The 12,945-nt window shown below is 43.0% G+C and overlaps 1 protein-coding gene across 2 annotated transcripts in view; it reads right to left on the bottom strand.

Annotated features, from left to right (window-relative positions):
• The window catches only part of nrg3a (neuregulin 3a), a 141,562-nt gene that overhangs the window by 14,277 nt on the left and 114,340 nt on the right, over positions 1-12,945 (bottom strand). The gene's annotated exons all lie outside the window — the stretch shown is intronic.

Here is a 12,945-nt window from a genome sequence, read left to right as displayed (position 1 = left end):
AGATTTAACGGAGTGATGCTTGTACACACCACTAGAGGGAGTCCGCGCAGCGCGAACACGAAGCGCTTTAGGATTTTCTGACTTTGGAGCGGTCAAATTGTTGCGAGCAAGTTCTCGACGTCGGCGTCGGCGTCGGCGTCGGCGGTGTTGAACTGGTGGACTTGCTGAATAAAAGATGTCGGCCAACGCGGGCGTCGGTCTCGCAAGGCTTTCAAGAGAGCAAAGAGCTTCGTCAATTATTCACACGCGCTCACAAAATTCCACCAAAAAGAAAGAAAAAGACTTTTAGCACACAGCGGCCTCGAAGTTTCAGGTCACCAACACGAAAGCGCGGCAACATGACGTCTTCCTTCCTTCACTTCATCGGAATATTTCTTTTGGATATTCTCAATATTGTATGTTTTTATGCCAGAGAAATATTGTATTTCTTGAATGTCATTTCGTTTGTTATTCTTGTAAAAATTTTTATTTAATCTTTTATATTTTTAAAATGAATTTTTTTAATGATTTTTTTAGTATAGAAATTTAAAAAAGTAACATAGACAAATGTAATGACATTTCAAAAAAAAAAAAATAAATAAAGCATTTATTTATCAAAAATGTCACTTAATTTGAATTCAACAAATAGAAATTCATATATTTTTTTTATATTAATGAACACATTTTATTCTTCTAAATAGAAAAAAATATAAATGATACTTCTGATATAAAAAAATGTCAAATGTAAATGAGTTAATTTTGCTATGAGATAAAAGCTTTGACATTTGTAAATGAACAATTTCATTTTATCTTATCATTTTATGTCATTAAAAAACAAATAAAAACGAACTTTTGTTTTACATTTTAGCAAACACATTTGACATTTTACACATATGTTTAAGTCACCAAATCACGCAAAGTCATTTTCCCCAAATACATTTTGAAATAAAACAAAATATATATCTTTTTTAATTCTTCTTTTTTGTTTGCATTATTAGCTAATGCCTCCCAAAACATGTCGCACGCCTGTTGTGTCATCCTCAATCACATTAGCATTAGCATTAGCATTAGCATTAGCACTCCCAGGTCACTTCATTAGGTACTGTCTGCCATCTCATTTCAACAAACTCAAGAGAGAAAAAAAAAAACGGAGCGAATGTTGCTGCCTTTTGATTGCGTCACATCCAAACTACAAAACGTGAGCGGACAGCAAAATGAGTAAAAAAAACTGTTTCTTGAGCTACACAACAAAACTTTTCCAAGAGGGAGCCGAGGTTTTTGTGTGTGCGTGTGTGTTTCCATCCTCGAGTGCTTCCGACATGCTAGCGAGCGGCTAAAAGTCTGCCTGCAAATATGCTGCATATGAATTATGAATGATAGCAGGGAAGACTTTTTAGCCTGCATGGGGGGAAAAAAAATGACTGAGGGTGACGACAGCTCATTTGAGGAAAAAACAGCAAAACACATTTTATTCATTCATGAACTTCGTTCAGTCCATTTTGGGGGGAAACAAGCGACAACATTTCATTCCCGCTTTTCCACTTCGACAATGTTCAATCGAAAGCAGATTTGAAAGGATCTTTTGAATGATGGCACCGTTTGGCTTTAGCCGCTTGTGTTAGCTCGCTAGCTAGCTCCCTCACAGGTAAACAAGCACTCAGGGTGCTAGCGAGTTAGCTCCTGGCGCTAAAGCCAAAATGTGGCAAAGGTTTTTACTTTCTGGACCTGGATTTGCCACCTCTGCTTTGTGATGGACCCAAATTTGGGTTATGTCACACCGTGCATGATGATTTGCTGCACTCTAGTGCCAACTACTGGCAAGGAGGCTTTACTACATGTCAGATTTTCATCCCTAATACAAGTATAGATTCTTTCAAAGGCAATTTTTGAACCATTCACTGAATTCTTTATTGTTCTTAACTTAAAAGTGAGTCCCGACTTGAACAACAGGAACGGTGCAGATACTTAACAGTTGAGAACTTTGCACGTATATTAGATTCCGTATACGACTTGTTCTCTGTGGAAATGTCTATTTTCAAACGTTCTATATGAAAATATGTTGTATTGGCGTCACTGTGTGCTTTGGCGTCTTCCCGGAGGATCTTCATAATAAAGCAAACAGCCGTCTTGCATTAGGCGTCTTTGTTTTCTGGTTTGATGCCGCGCAAGGAAGCAAACACGACAATCCGCCAAGACTTGCAGAAGCTTTTCTGTCAGCGCAAAAACAACGAGCTGCGCGTTTCACGTTATTGACCGGCGGCCATCGCAGGGGAAATCCCCCCCCGCACACAAAAGCACAACAACGTGGACCTTGCCGCCTTTGATATGTTGACGTGGCACTTTGCCAATCGGCCCTTTGACGCAGAATTCGCACACGCAGCGGCACATCCTGCGCTTCGTTTCATCTCGTTTCAAATTTCATTTCAAGTTGTCACTATTTGTGTTGTTATTTATATTATTTATTGTTTTGTTGTTGTCCGTGCTGTCACTATCGAATATTCCTTAGAATCGGTGAATCTATCGATTATTAAATCGATTCATCGGCAAATCGGATTCATTTGAATTTTGCATTCAAGGGAATTTCCTCCTTGATTACTGGTTATTAATCGGTTTTTCATTCATCGTTTTTGTACAGTGATTAAAAGAAAGAGGGGATTGATTTGGTCGTTGTTTTTCAAAGTAAAAACAGAAGATAATCCGTCTTCTTTCTTTCTTCCGTATGTAACAATACAAGTTTCAAGAAACAATTTTTTTTTTTTGGAAATGTACAATTTATTTTAAAAATAAACCACTTTTTCCCCCAAGAAAATAGAACTTTTCATCCTTTTTTTTCCTAGAAAGGTAACGATTATTTTCTTCAAATAACTCCTTTGAACTTGATTGGCTGCAAAGAGGTTTTCACGCACACGCGCGCGTGCGTGCGTGTCCAGGTGCCTTCGCCCTCGCGCGCGCCATCAATCATCCGTCAAGGTTGCGTGCGACGTCCGCTGCGGGATTTCTTTTGTCAGGCGCGCGCGTGTTGACATTGAGTGAAACAAATGAATTCTTTCCTCTGCCATTATTTGCGGCATCTTCGGGGTGCGATTTATTTCTTTGATATTGTCTCATCTTCTTTCCCTTCGACATCCCCGCAGGGCAATTAAGGGTTGACGGCCACCTATGTGTCGTTTCCATGGCGATCACGCGGAAAAATGTGTGTGGGAGGTGTGGCGGGTCGCGCCTGATTGCTGGCAAGGACGCGGGTGGTCGACGGGCAGCCCGTCTTTCAATTTGTAACGAAAAAAGTGATTAAAAAGGCGACGAATGTCATCAAATATTTGTGAGGCCGATATCGACTTGGCAGTTTGGATTGGAGCGCGAAATTGGCCTGAAGAGGTCACTTAAAGCAATGGTGGTATTACAAAAAACGGGCAGCAGGTGGCAGCAGAGTATAAGAGATTAACAAGGGCCATGTTGCAAAAAGCTCTTTCCCCACTGTTTTAAACAGATCTGTGAATAATGATGAAATTTATATATATATATATATATTTTTTTTCCTGTTTTTTTTCTTCTTAAGAGCTCAGTATTGAAATTTATATATTCTAATGCTAATTGCTGCAAAACAGAAACAGATATACTTTTTTTTCCTGGTGAAAGAGGAGACTCTAATCCAGGTTCCAATTTTTTATAGCAATAGAGCAGAATATTGTGTAGGCCTTGAAAAATCCGTCAAAATCCCGTAAAACATCCGGGAGTGAAGGGGATTGCTTCGGTGAAAATGTCCACGAGTGAATGAGTTAACGAAGAACGACGTCAATCAGTGAACAATTACAGTTGATATACTGAAATCGGAGGATTTGGATCATTTTAAACTAAAAATGGTCTCCAAACGATGACATGATTATTCAAATTGTCGATTCGTTTGATAATAATTCATTTTGACAGCTGAATTTCCGTTGAGCTTTTGATTTTCTTGACCAACGAGCAACATTGCGAGCCGCAAAAGGTTTGAGGTGCGACCGCATTGAAAGGAAGGCCCCCATTTCCCCCCCCCCGCGCGCGCGGATGATGTAACGCGTGCGGGCGCTCCATTGAGGTCAGCGCCCGACGTTCATGTGGACCGCTCGCAGCTTCTGGGCTGAAAATCCCACAATGCATTGCAGCGAGCTCCAAACATTTGTTTTCATCTCATTACAAGAGCACTCGCTACGCAAACTTCAAAGACGCAAATATGTGCGCGCGTGCACGTGAGCGTGCGCGCACATGTCCCAGTGTGTGTGTTTGCGTTTGTCAGTGCATGTGTCAGCGTGTGAATGTGTGTGTATGTGCTTGAACAAAAGGTGTGTTTTAAGTGTGTGTATGCACATTAACATGTTTATGTTATTGTATTGTAATGTGTGTGTGTCATCTTATGTTTATGGGTCAACGTGTATCAGCGTGTGTGTTTGTGTATCAGCGTGTGTGCATCAGTGTGTGTGTGTGTGTGTGTGTGTTATGTAACATTGGATACAGAGCCAGGTCACACTCACGTGTTGCTTGGCAAACACGACGAGGTGCGGCTTTATATAACACACACACACACACACACACACACACACACACACACACACACACACACACACACACACACACACACACACACACACACACACACACACACACACACACGCGCGCGCGCACACACACACACACACACACAAACACACACACACACACACACACACACACACACACACACACACACACACACACGCGTGCATTTGTAATAAATGGACACAACCTTCCAAAAAAAGTCATAAAACGCGTTTGCGTTGCGAGAAACATGCGGAGGATCGACCAAGATCTCATTTTGGCTTCATTACCTCTGCCAAGGCCAGAAAGTGCGAATGGAAACGTGATCATTTGGATTTGAACTGGACAGCCACTCAGTGGAACGCGACAGACCTCCGCTAAAGGCCAAAAGTGGAACAAAATGAAAGCTGAGAGCAGCAGTGATGAACTTCACGCCCGCCTTGCTTTAAGCGTTGCGTGTCTGCTCACACGCAACAACAAACTCAACAAAACAACTTTGCGCGCTCCATCTGTCTCGTGTAAGTGCTTCACTTTTCCTAGCAATTGGACAAATTCTCGAGCGCTTGAAGGACTCCTGGATATGGACAAAATAACCCTCAAGTGGACACTTTAAACCAAAATGGCCGCCTTCCTGAGTTTTTTCAGGTATGACTTCTTGAGACTTTTTTTTGTAGGTCTGCTCATGACAAATTTCAGGTTACTACGCCAAACTGTCTGCCAGGGCTGAATTTTCAAACAAGTGCGAAAGGTCAAAATGAGGCTAAAATGACCTGATTCAACCAAAATGGCCGACTTTTTTTCGTGTGGGTCTGATCATGACAGCGTTGTGGACCAAATTTCAATGTTACTCCGGCTTTGGTTGCTGAATTTTCAAGTGGCCAAAATTTCAGCCAAAAAGACCAATTCAAACAAAAATGGCAGACTTCCTGTCACTGCTAATTCACACACACGCTTTGCGGGGCCGAAATTTTCAGCAGAATCCAGGAGGTCCATCAAGAGTCGTCAAAGTTTGCCACCCTGCGTACGTGCTTGACATTTAATTGAAGTCCCGTTCAGCTGGTTTGAGTCAATTAGCTTAGCCGTGTTAGCGCTTTGAAGCGAAAAGTAAACGTAACCCCAGAATGACTTCGACTCCGCTGACAAGATCTTAATTGTCTCGTTAATGGGACACGCAGGATCAACATCAGCCCCTTCTTCCTTCCGCGCACGCTAACGAGCTAGCTGCCGGGGGGCTACCGCGGGAGATTAGTGCGCATTGGATGTAAAATTTGGGGGAATGAGGTTGGCGGGAACGCGTGTTAACACTTTAATTAAACAATAGGCTAATCTGGTTAGTCTCGCTCGTCCGACACCGACGCAGCAAAAGTTAGCATGGCCTGATGATTGTTATCGACACGCGCGACGCGGCGGATTAAACCCGGATTATTGTGCTCCCGTGTTGGATTAGCGTGAGGCTGCGGCTCCCGACATTGATGACTTGAGATCGTTTGTGTAAAATGGGCGCGGCGTGCATGTTAGCCCGTGACCAAGTCCAATTTTTGGGGTTTTGTTTTAGAGTTTGCAGGCAAGTTAGCACACAACTTCCTGATTCGTGGGGGATGATGTCATCGTTGGAAAAAAACGTTTTGGATCACAGCGGCATTTTAGCTAACTGTTTGACTTTGGTAGCATTTTTTTTTTTTAGCTTGACGTCTGAGTAATAGCAACAAGTGTAAATAGAAATAGTGTTTGTTTATGTGGAAAGCAAGAGTAGATCATCTCCACCTGCCGTCTGCGAGCGGGAGAATTAGCATGTAGCTGCGGCGTACGAATGGCTAATGAGGAGATTAATTGGCAACGTGAGTTATTAGCGAGGCAGAGGCGGCGAACGCGACTTTCGACACGTCAGCATGAAAGTGGATTAATCTCGTCTGAGAAGTCGGGACGGCGGCGCCGTTATGATGCCGCCCCCGAGCGCTAACACAAAGTCTTAGCTTAGCCGCGCCACCTTGCCTTGTCTGGGCCGCCCGCCCGAGAAGTCTAGCGATCGTTTTTTGCCGCCTGCAGAGGGCGTCGTTTCACTCGTATACCAACAGATGACTTTGTGAGCAAACGATGTCCGCAATTTTAACCACATGAGGATTTTATTACGTCTGTAAGCCTCACTTTGTTTTTTTAGACACTCTTAGGAGAGATAGCATAGGGTTGACTAGCATTAGCTAGATTCTGCCATGTCATTTTGTTAGCCGTTTGTTCATGTTTGTATTTTGTGTTTTTACCTGTTAGCTTAGCATTAGCCCTGGTAATAAACCCTATTTTAATTATTGCCCATGTTAGCATCATTTACAGGACATATGTCGGTCTGACTCTCGTTAGCTTTCTGCTAACTGAGTCAATATTTATATATATATTTTATATATCGCATTTCAAAGTAACTCAATGTGCTTCACATAGTTGAAAAACATTTACGAACAAAAGAGTTGAATCGACATTTGAAAGCAAAGTAAAGAAATAAAAAGTAGCTGATTTTATTTGCGTGCGGCACAGCAGCTAAATGCTGCTTTAACATGTTTGCTTTGAGCTCTTAGCCACCCATAGCCTCGGTTAGCATTTTGTTAGCATATTTTTGTCAGTTTGAGCTTCATTTAAGTCAGATGTGTGAGTATAAATGACATTTTTCTTCCAATTTCGAATATTTTCATTCAGGTTGCATACTTAATAAAGTAAATACATTTAGTAAATAAAGAATTGGTCAAATTTGCTAATGTTTTGTCTATGTAGTCATTATGGTGTGTTTTGTGTAACATTTAAGGGGAAAAAAATAATAATGTATTCAATTTTGGGATACGGCTGAAATATAACAAACGTGATGTGTACTTCTTCTTTTTTTTCAGTCCGGTAAATCCGACTTGTTTTTACGATACTGCGAAAATTTTTAAATGAGTGTGCGATGGCGAGTAGAGTGTGTGTGTGTGTGTGTGTGCGTGAGTGTGGTTTTGTCTTTGCGACATTGTGGGGCCCATACACGCGTGCTTTTCCAGGTTTAACTATCATTGTGGGGACCGACGTGAAATTGTGGGGACATTTTGGTGGTCCCCACAAGTTCAGACCTCTTTTTGATGGTCAAGACTTGGTTTTAGAGTTTAGGTTTGAATTGGGTTATGGTTGAGGTTACGGTAAGGAATGCGGGTAGGCAATCATTTTGGATGGTTGGGGTCAGGGGGAGGGGCTAGGAAATTCATTATGCCAATGATATGCCCCCACGGTGATACAACGACAAGTGTGTGTGTGTGTGTGTGTGTGTGTGTGTGTGTGTGTGTGTGTGTGTGTGTGTGTGTGTGTGTGTGTGTGTGTGTCGGCGTCGGAGGATCATTGTCATGCTCGGCCGCTCGCGTCTCGTCTGGCCCGCTCGGCCTTCAACACTTCCCGGGAATATTTAGCGCTCGGCGGAGACAAGGTGAAGGTTCTGGACGGCGAGGTCACGCCTGTCGCGTTCCCCGCGGGCGGACTCTCGTCTCCGAGTGGAAGTCGCTCTTTCTCGCTCTTTCTCGCCGCCGTCGTGATGCCGGCCCATCCTGAGGACAGGAAGTGACCTCTGATCACGTGATGAATATTTAACAGCAGGACCGGGGACGGCTTTTCACAGTCGTGAGTCTTTTTGCAGTTCTCGGATTTATGCACAAGTTACGGCGCTACGTTAACGGGTTTGGTTAGTTCCGTGCTCAAGCTGCTAACTCAGTTTACCCCAATATCAAATCTATATTGCATTGTATACAAATATTTAAAATCAATAAATAATATGTTTTTTTTCCTGAGTATTCTTCCATTTGGTGGATACCGAATGTCGTCCTCGAAGACAATATTCTGTGGGTGTTGAAAAATCCGTCAAAATGCTCCAAAACAACTCGTAATGCAATGAATGATTTAAGACCCCTGCGAACTTCTACCTTCACCTTTGGAATTGTAAAAAAAAACAATAACAAAAAAACATAATTACGTCTCCTTGAATCCAAAGTTGGATTCTCATGTTGCCTTGTTCTCTCTTCTTGAACTTGATTCATTTATTATTCAGCGGAGACTAAATGTAAACTCTTGATACAAACGATATTTTACTAGAACAAGAGCCCTCACATTAAAGTGTTTAAATATTTAATTGCCGTTTCTGATGATTTAAAGTGTTAAGGAAAATAGTTGAGGATGTGCAAAATCCCCGATACTGCATCTTCATAAAACAGAAAGATACTCACTATCCGATGAGATTCACTCCAGTCACGCGATTCATTCCGATTGTCTTTATTGTCAATTTATGACGCAATGAAAGTTGACACTTCACTTCTTCGCTTATGACGCAATAGAATAGGATTCAGGACAAACGCGACATAAACCGATTCCCTCCGATTCTAATACAACGCAACGATTCCCTTGAATGACATCACGACTCAGTTACGACACATTTCACTGCAATTGCAGTGTCAAAGGTCAAATTACAGCACGATTCACTCCAGATCCAATCGCATTCGCTTGAATTATGGAACGACACTTCAGTTGCGACAATACGATTTCTAATATTTCAATTAGGATACAATCTGTTTAGGGGAGAATTTGATTCACTCCGATTAAACTATCCATCGAGTATACGTTGTACTCACCATACAATATGATTCGCGATACAAGATATATTCACTTTAATTATGAAACACTTCCATCGCAGTAAGAACATTTACTGCAATTTCTTAAAAAAAATGATATATGATATTTTAATCGTGACCAGTTTAGTTACAATTTGATTCATCGCAACTCACAACCACAAGTTGAATTTGCTTGTAAGTCAGCGTACTCGTATATCAAATATGTCAATCTGTTGCAACAGATTGTGTTTGTCACATTTTTAATAAAGCGCGAGACTCAAACAGAATGTAAAGAAGAATTAGGTAAGTATTAATTAATAGTTGATATTTCGATATTTCTAGGTAATAATGTTCAAATAGTGGCTTACAGTGATATTTAATGTACTTTTCTTAGCATGGTTTTTGATGAACCGCAACTAAATGTTAATGTTGCTACTTGGAGGTCAAATGTTATTTTTTTTAGGTGGCACTCGGTGTCAAAAGTTGAAAAGCCGTCCGACGTGAAAACGTGACATACGAGATTGCCAACATTGAAATCTTTCTAGAACTTTTTAACTTCACTCACGGCGCACGAAACACAATCTGACGCTACGTTAGCTCATAGCATCTTGTCCCGTGTCATTGTTGCCAAATACGGTCCGGTCACGTCTCCAACTCAATCGGCGACCGATCTCGCCATCTCGCAGGTGTGCGCAAAAAACGTGCTCCAAGCGTCCCGAGATGCAATCAAGCGAGTCGTTGTCAATTTGCCGCCATGAATATTCAGCGGCGCTTTGCATTTCTTTCCACAAATCTGTCACGTGGATTTTCCCCGGCGCCGCGTGCTCGCCGCTCGCCTCCGTGAGCCAATTAGCAAGCGTCGCCAAGCTGCGCGCCTTCCTGCCATCAATCCGATAACGTCGCAATCTCCAGCAGATTCCTCATCCGTGGAATAAAGCTGATTGGAGATCGGCGACGTCGCTATGCTAAAATAAGCGTGTGTATTTGTTCCGTCTTTTTACGAGCGCGGGATCGTAACGCTCACTTTTGATTGACGCCATCCTGGCATTTGTAAGCAGCAGCACGCGCTTCAGAATGTTGGAGAGTTTGTGCACGGCTCCTCATCGCGGCGCACTCCGGTTGAGAGCGCGTCACTCTGATGACTTGCAAACTCTCGCCAAATGAGGCCTGAGCGGAAATTGAAGCCTGATAACGATCCTGATCATGAATCAGGTGTGTTAGTGGAGAGAAACATAGGAAACAGGCTAGTTAGGGGCTCTCGAGGACCCGACTTGAGCACCCCTGCTCTACATCTTGGGTGATCAGACGTCAATCACGCAGTTGTCATAGCAGCTAATATAGCCACATCTCATCGCTAACTTGTTTTCATCGCAGCAGATCGAGAGCCACTTCCTGCTTTGGTGTCGAAGAATCATGGGAAATGTAAAAAAAAAGAAGAAAAAAATTAATTTTATATATGTATATATATATATATATATATATATATATATATATAAAATTAATTTTTTTATATTTTTATTTATATTTATATATATATATATATATATATATATATATATATATATATATATATATATATATATATAAAAAAATAAAAATAAAAATAAAGAGCAATGATGATGACATTTCCAAATGAACAATACTGAGCTCTTTATAAAAAAAAGAAGAAAAAAAAAGGGAACTACTACCAGACTCAATGCTAGCTGAGCTTTTCTGCCGGCATATTTCCAGTGTTACAATACGGGGACGGGCGCGAGAAAAACGGCACTGCCAGCTTCCAATAGCTGCCGGGACCAAAAAAAAAAAAAAAAAAAAGTTGCATTATGGTAAGTGCGTTCATTGATTGGTTCGTGCTGTTAAACTGTCAACCAAGATAGCATTTAGCATTAGCCAAAGCAACAACACAAGATTAACTGGCGCTTACATTTATTATCAAATGTATTTTGGATTTTCAGTGACATTTTAGTATCCTGGATTTTAATTTGGAAAATCTTGGTCACACTCGGGAAAAAGGAGATCTCGGACCTGCTGTCACGCGTATCAATCAGGTGGCCTGCGACGAAGGAAGACAAACTCAAGGTGTGTGCCACTCAAACGGCAACTTACTAGCATGCGATCGACCAGTTCATCGGGATTGAGCACCTCCGATTAACCTCATTCTAGCCTTATGTTAGCATTGTGTTTATACACAACCGCTCACCAGTTTTGGCTAACAAAAGCTAACTGATGAGATTAGCCATGTATTTGCGACAAAGTCAACATATTTGTGTGTGCCTGTCTTGTGCTCTGCGTGTGTTTGTGTCTCAGCTAGGTGTGCTAACGCGGCGCAAAATCACGCCGCAGGCCGCCATGCGTGACTAATGTCTGCTTGCTAGCAGTCCGCTACACAGAACAGACACACACAGACACAAATGCAAATATGCAAATGAGGCTAATTAGAGACTAAGTGATGACAGAGGCCGCCCGGTACACAAGTGAATGGGCGGATCGCTTACCGCCGCCGCCGCCACATGACAACATGGAGGTGTTTAAACACTTGATGGCCTTAAGAATAATTCTTCCAGTGAGACAGGCTAACATGTTAGCATTAACCGCATTCCAGTACATGTGAAATATTGGCCATATGTCAACATTGGGAGCCGTAGCTTGATCACTGTTAGGTGGGCTAGCTTCATAGCATAGTGTTAGCCACATTCTAGCACAATGCCTTTATTATTTCCCACATGTAGCCTCACTTGGCCCCTAGTTAATGCTAACCCCATTAGTCGCAGTTCAGCATTGGCCATACAACTGTAGCTTTGTGTTTTAGCCGCCGTCAGATCCACCAGGTTGCTAGCCTAGCATTAGCCACATTCAAGCAGATCACCCCATATGAAAAATTGCCGTCATTTAGCATTGCGCTTCTGTCTGTAGCCTTGATTTGTGGTTTAGCCACTGTTAAATGGATTGAGCTGTTAGCCTAGCATTAGCCACATCCTCGATGAGAGCCCTATTTGAAACATTAGCCATATGTTAGCACGTGGATCCCATCCGTCACTTGACTTTGCATTTTGACCACTATTAGGTGGGCTAGCTTGTTAGTCTGGTGTTAGCCACATGACGGCATTCTCAAGAAGTTAGCGATGTAACAAAGGACAGGTTCCAATAACGAGACGAATTATGCCGTTTTTTTACGGTCTCCGGAACTTTTTGCGAGTCGCGTCCGTCTGTGGTTGACACGGCTTTGCTTCTAAAATGGAGGCAGCGCATGAGCACAACCTTTGAATTCCTCCAGCCGCGACCGCATCGTCGCTCATAAACTTTGCACACCCCGTCGGATTTAATCGTGTGGGGGCGCACGCCCCGGCGCCACGAAGGTTCCCGACGGGTCGCCCCGCTGACATTTGATTCACGGCGTGCTGGGAAAGTATCAAACGCCGAGTTCCTGGGGGTCAACGGCGGCGGGCGATTGGACTAATCAGAGAGGGGCGGGCGGCGGCAAGGCCAGGTCAGGTGAGGTCACACGGGGTCAGGCGGGGGGGGGGGGGGGGGGTTGCCTCACATGGACGCAGGAAGTAGAGTGAGCTGATGCTATTTTGTGGACACAGAAACAGGAAGTCGGCTAGGACGACCGCGGTCCTCGAGTACCAGCCCGCTTTCCGTGTCTCCCTCAGCCAACACAGGTGTGTCAAAGCATCTGCTCATCGGCAAGCTCTGCGTGAAGCCCGATGATGATCCTCAGCTGTGTTGGCTGAGGGAGACATGGAAAACGGGCTTGACAGGGGTACTTGAGGAGGATCGGGTTTGAGAGCCAGTGGGCGAGGAGGTG

This window comes from Leptonotus elevatus, chromosome 13 (genome assembly GCF_054856555.1).
Source record: "Leptonotus elevatus isolate MCC_2025b chromosome 13, RoL_Lele_1.0, whole genome shotgun sequence".
NCBI classification, from domain to species: Eukaryota; Metazoa; Chordata; class Actinopteri; order Syngnathiformes; family Syngnathidae; genus Leptonotus; species Leptonotus elevatus.
Note: the sequence above shows the minus strand (reverse complement) of the source record. Positions and strands in the feature narration are given on the sequence as shown.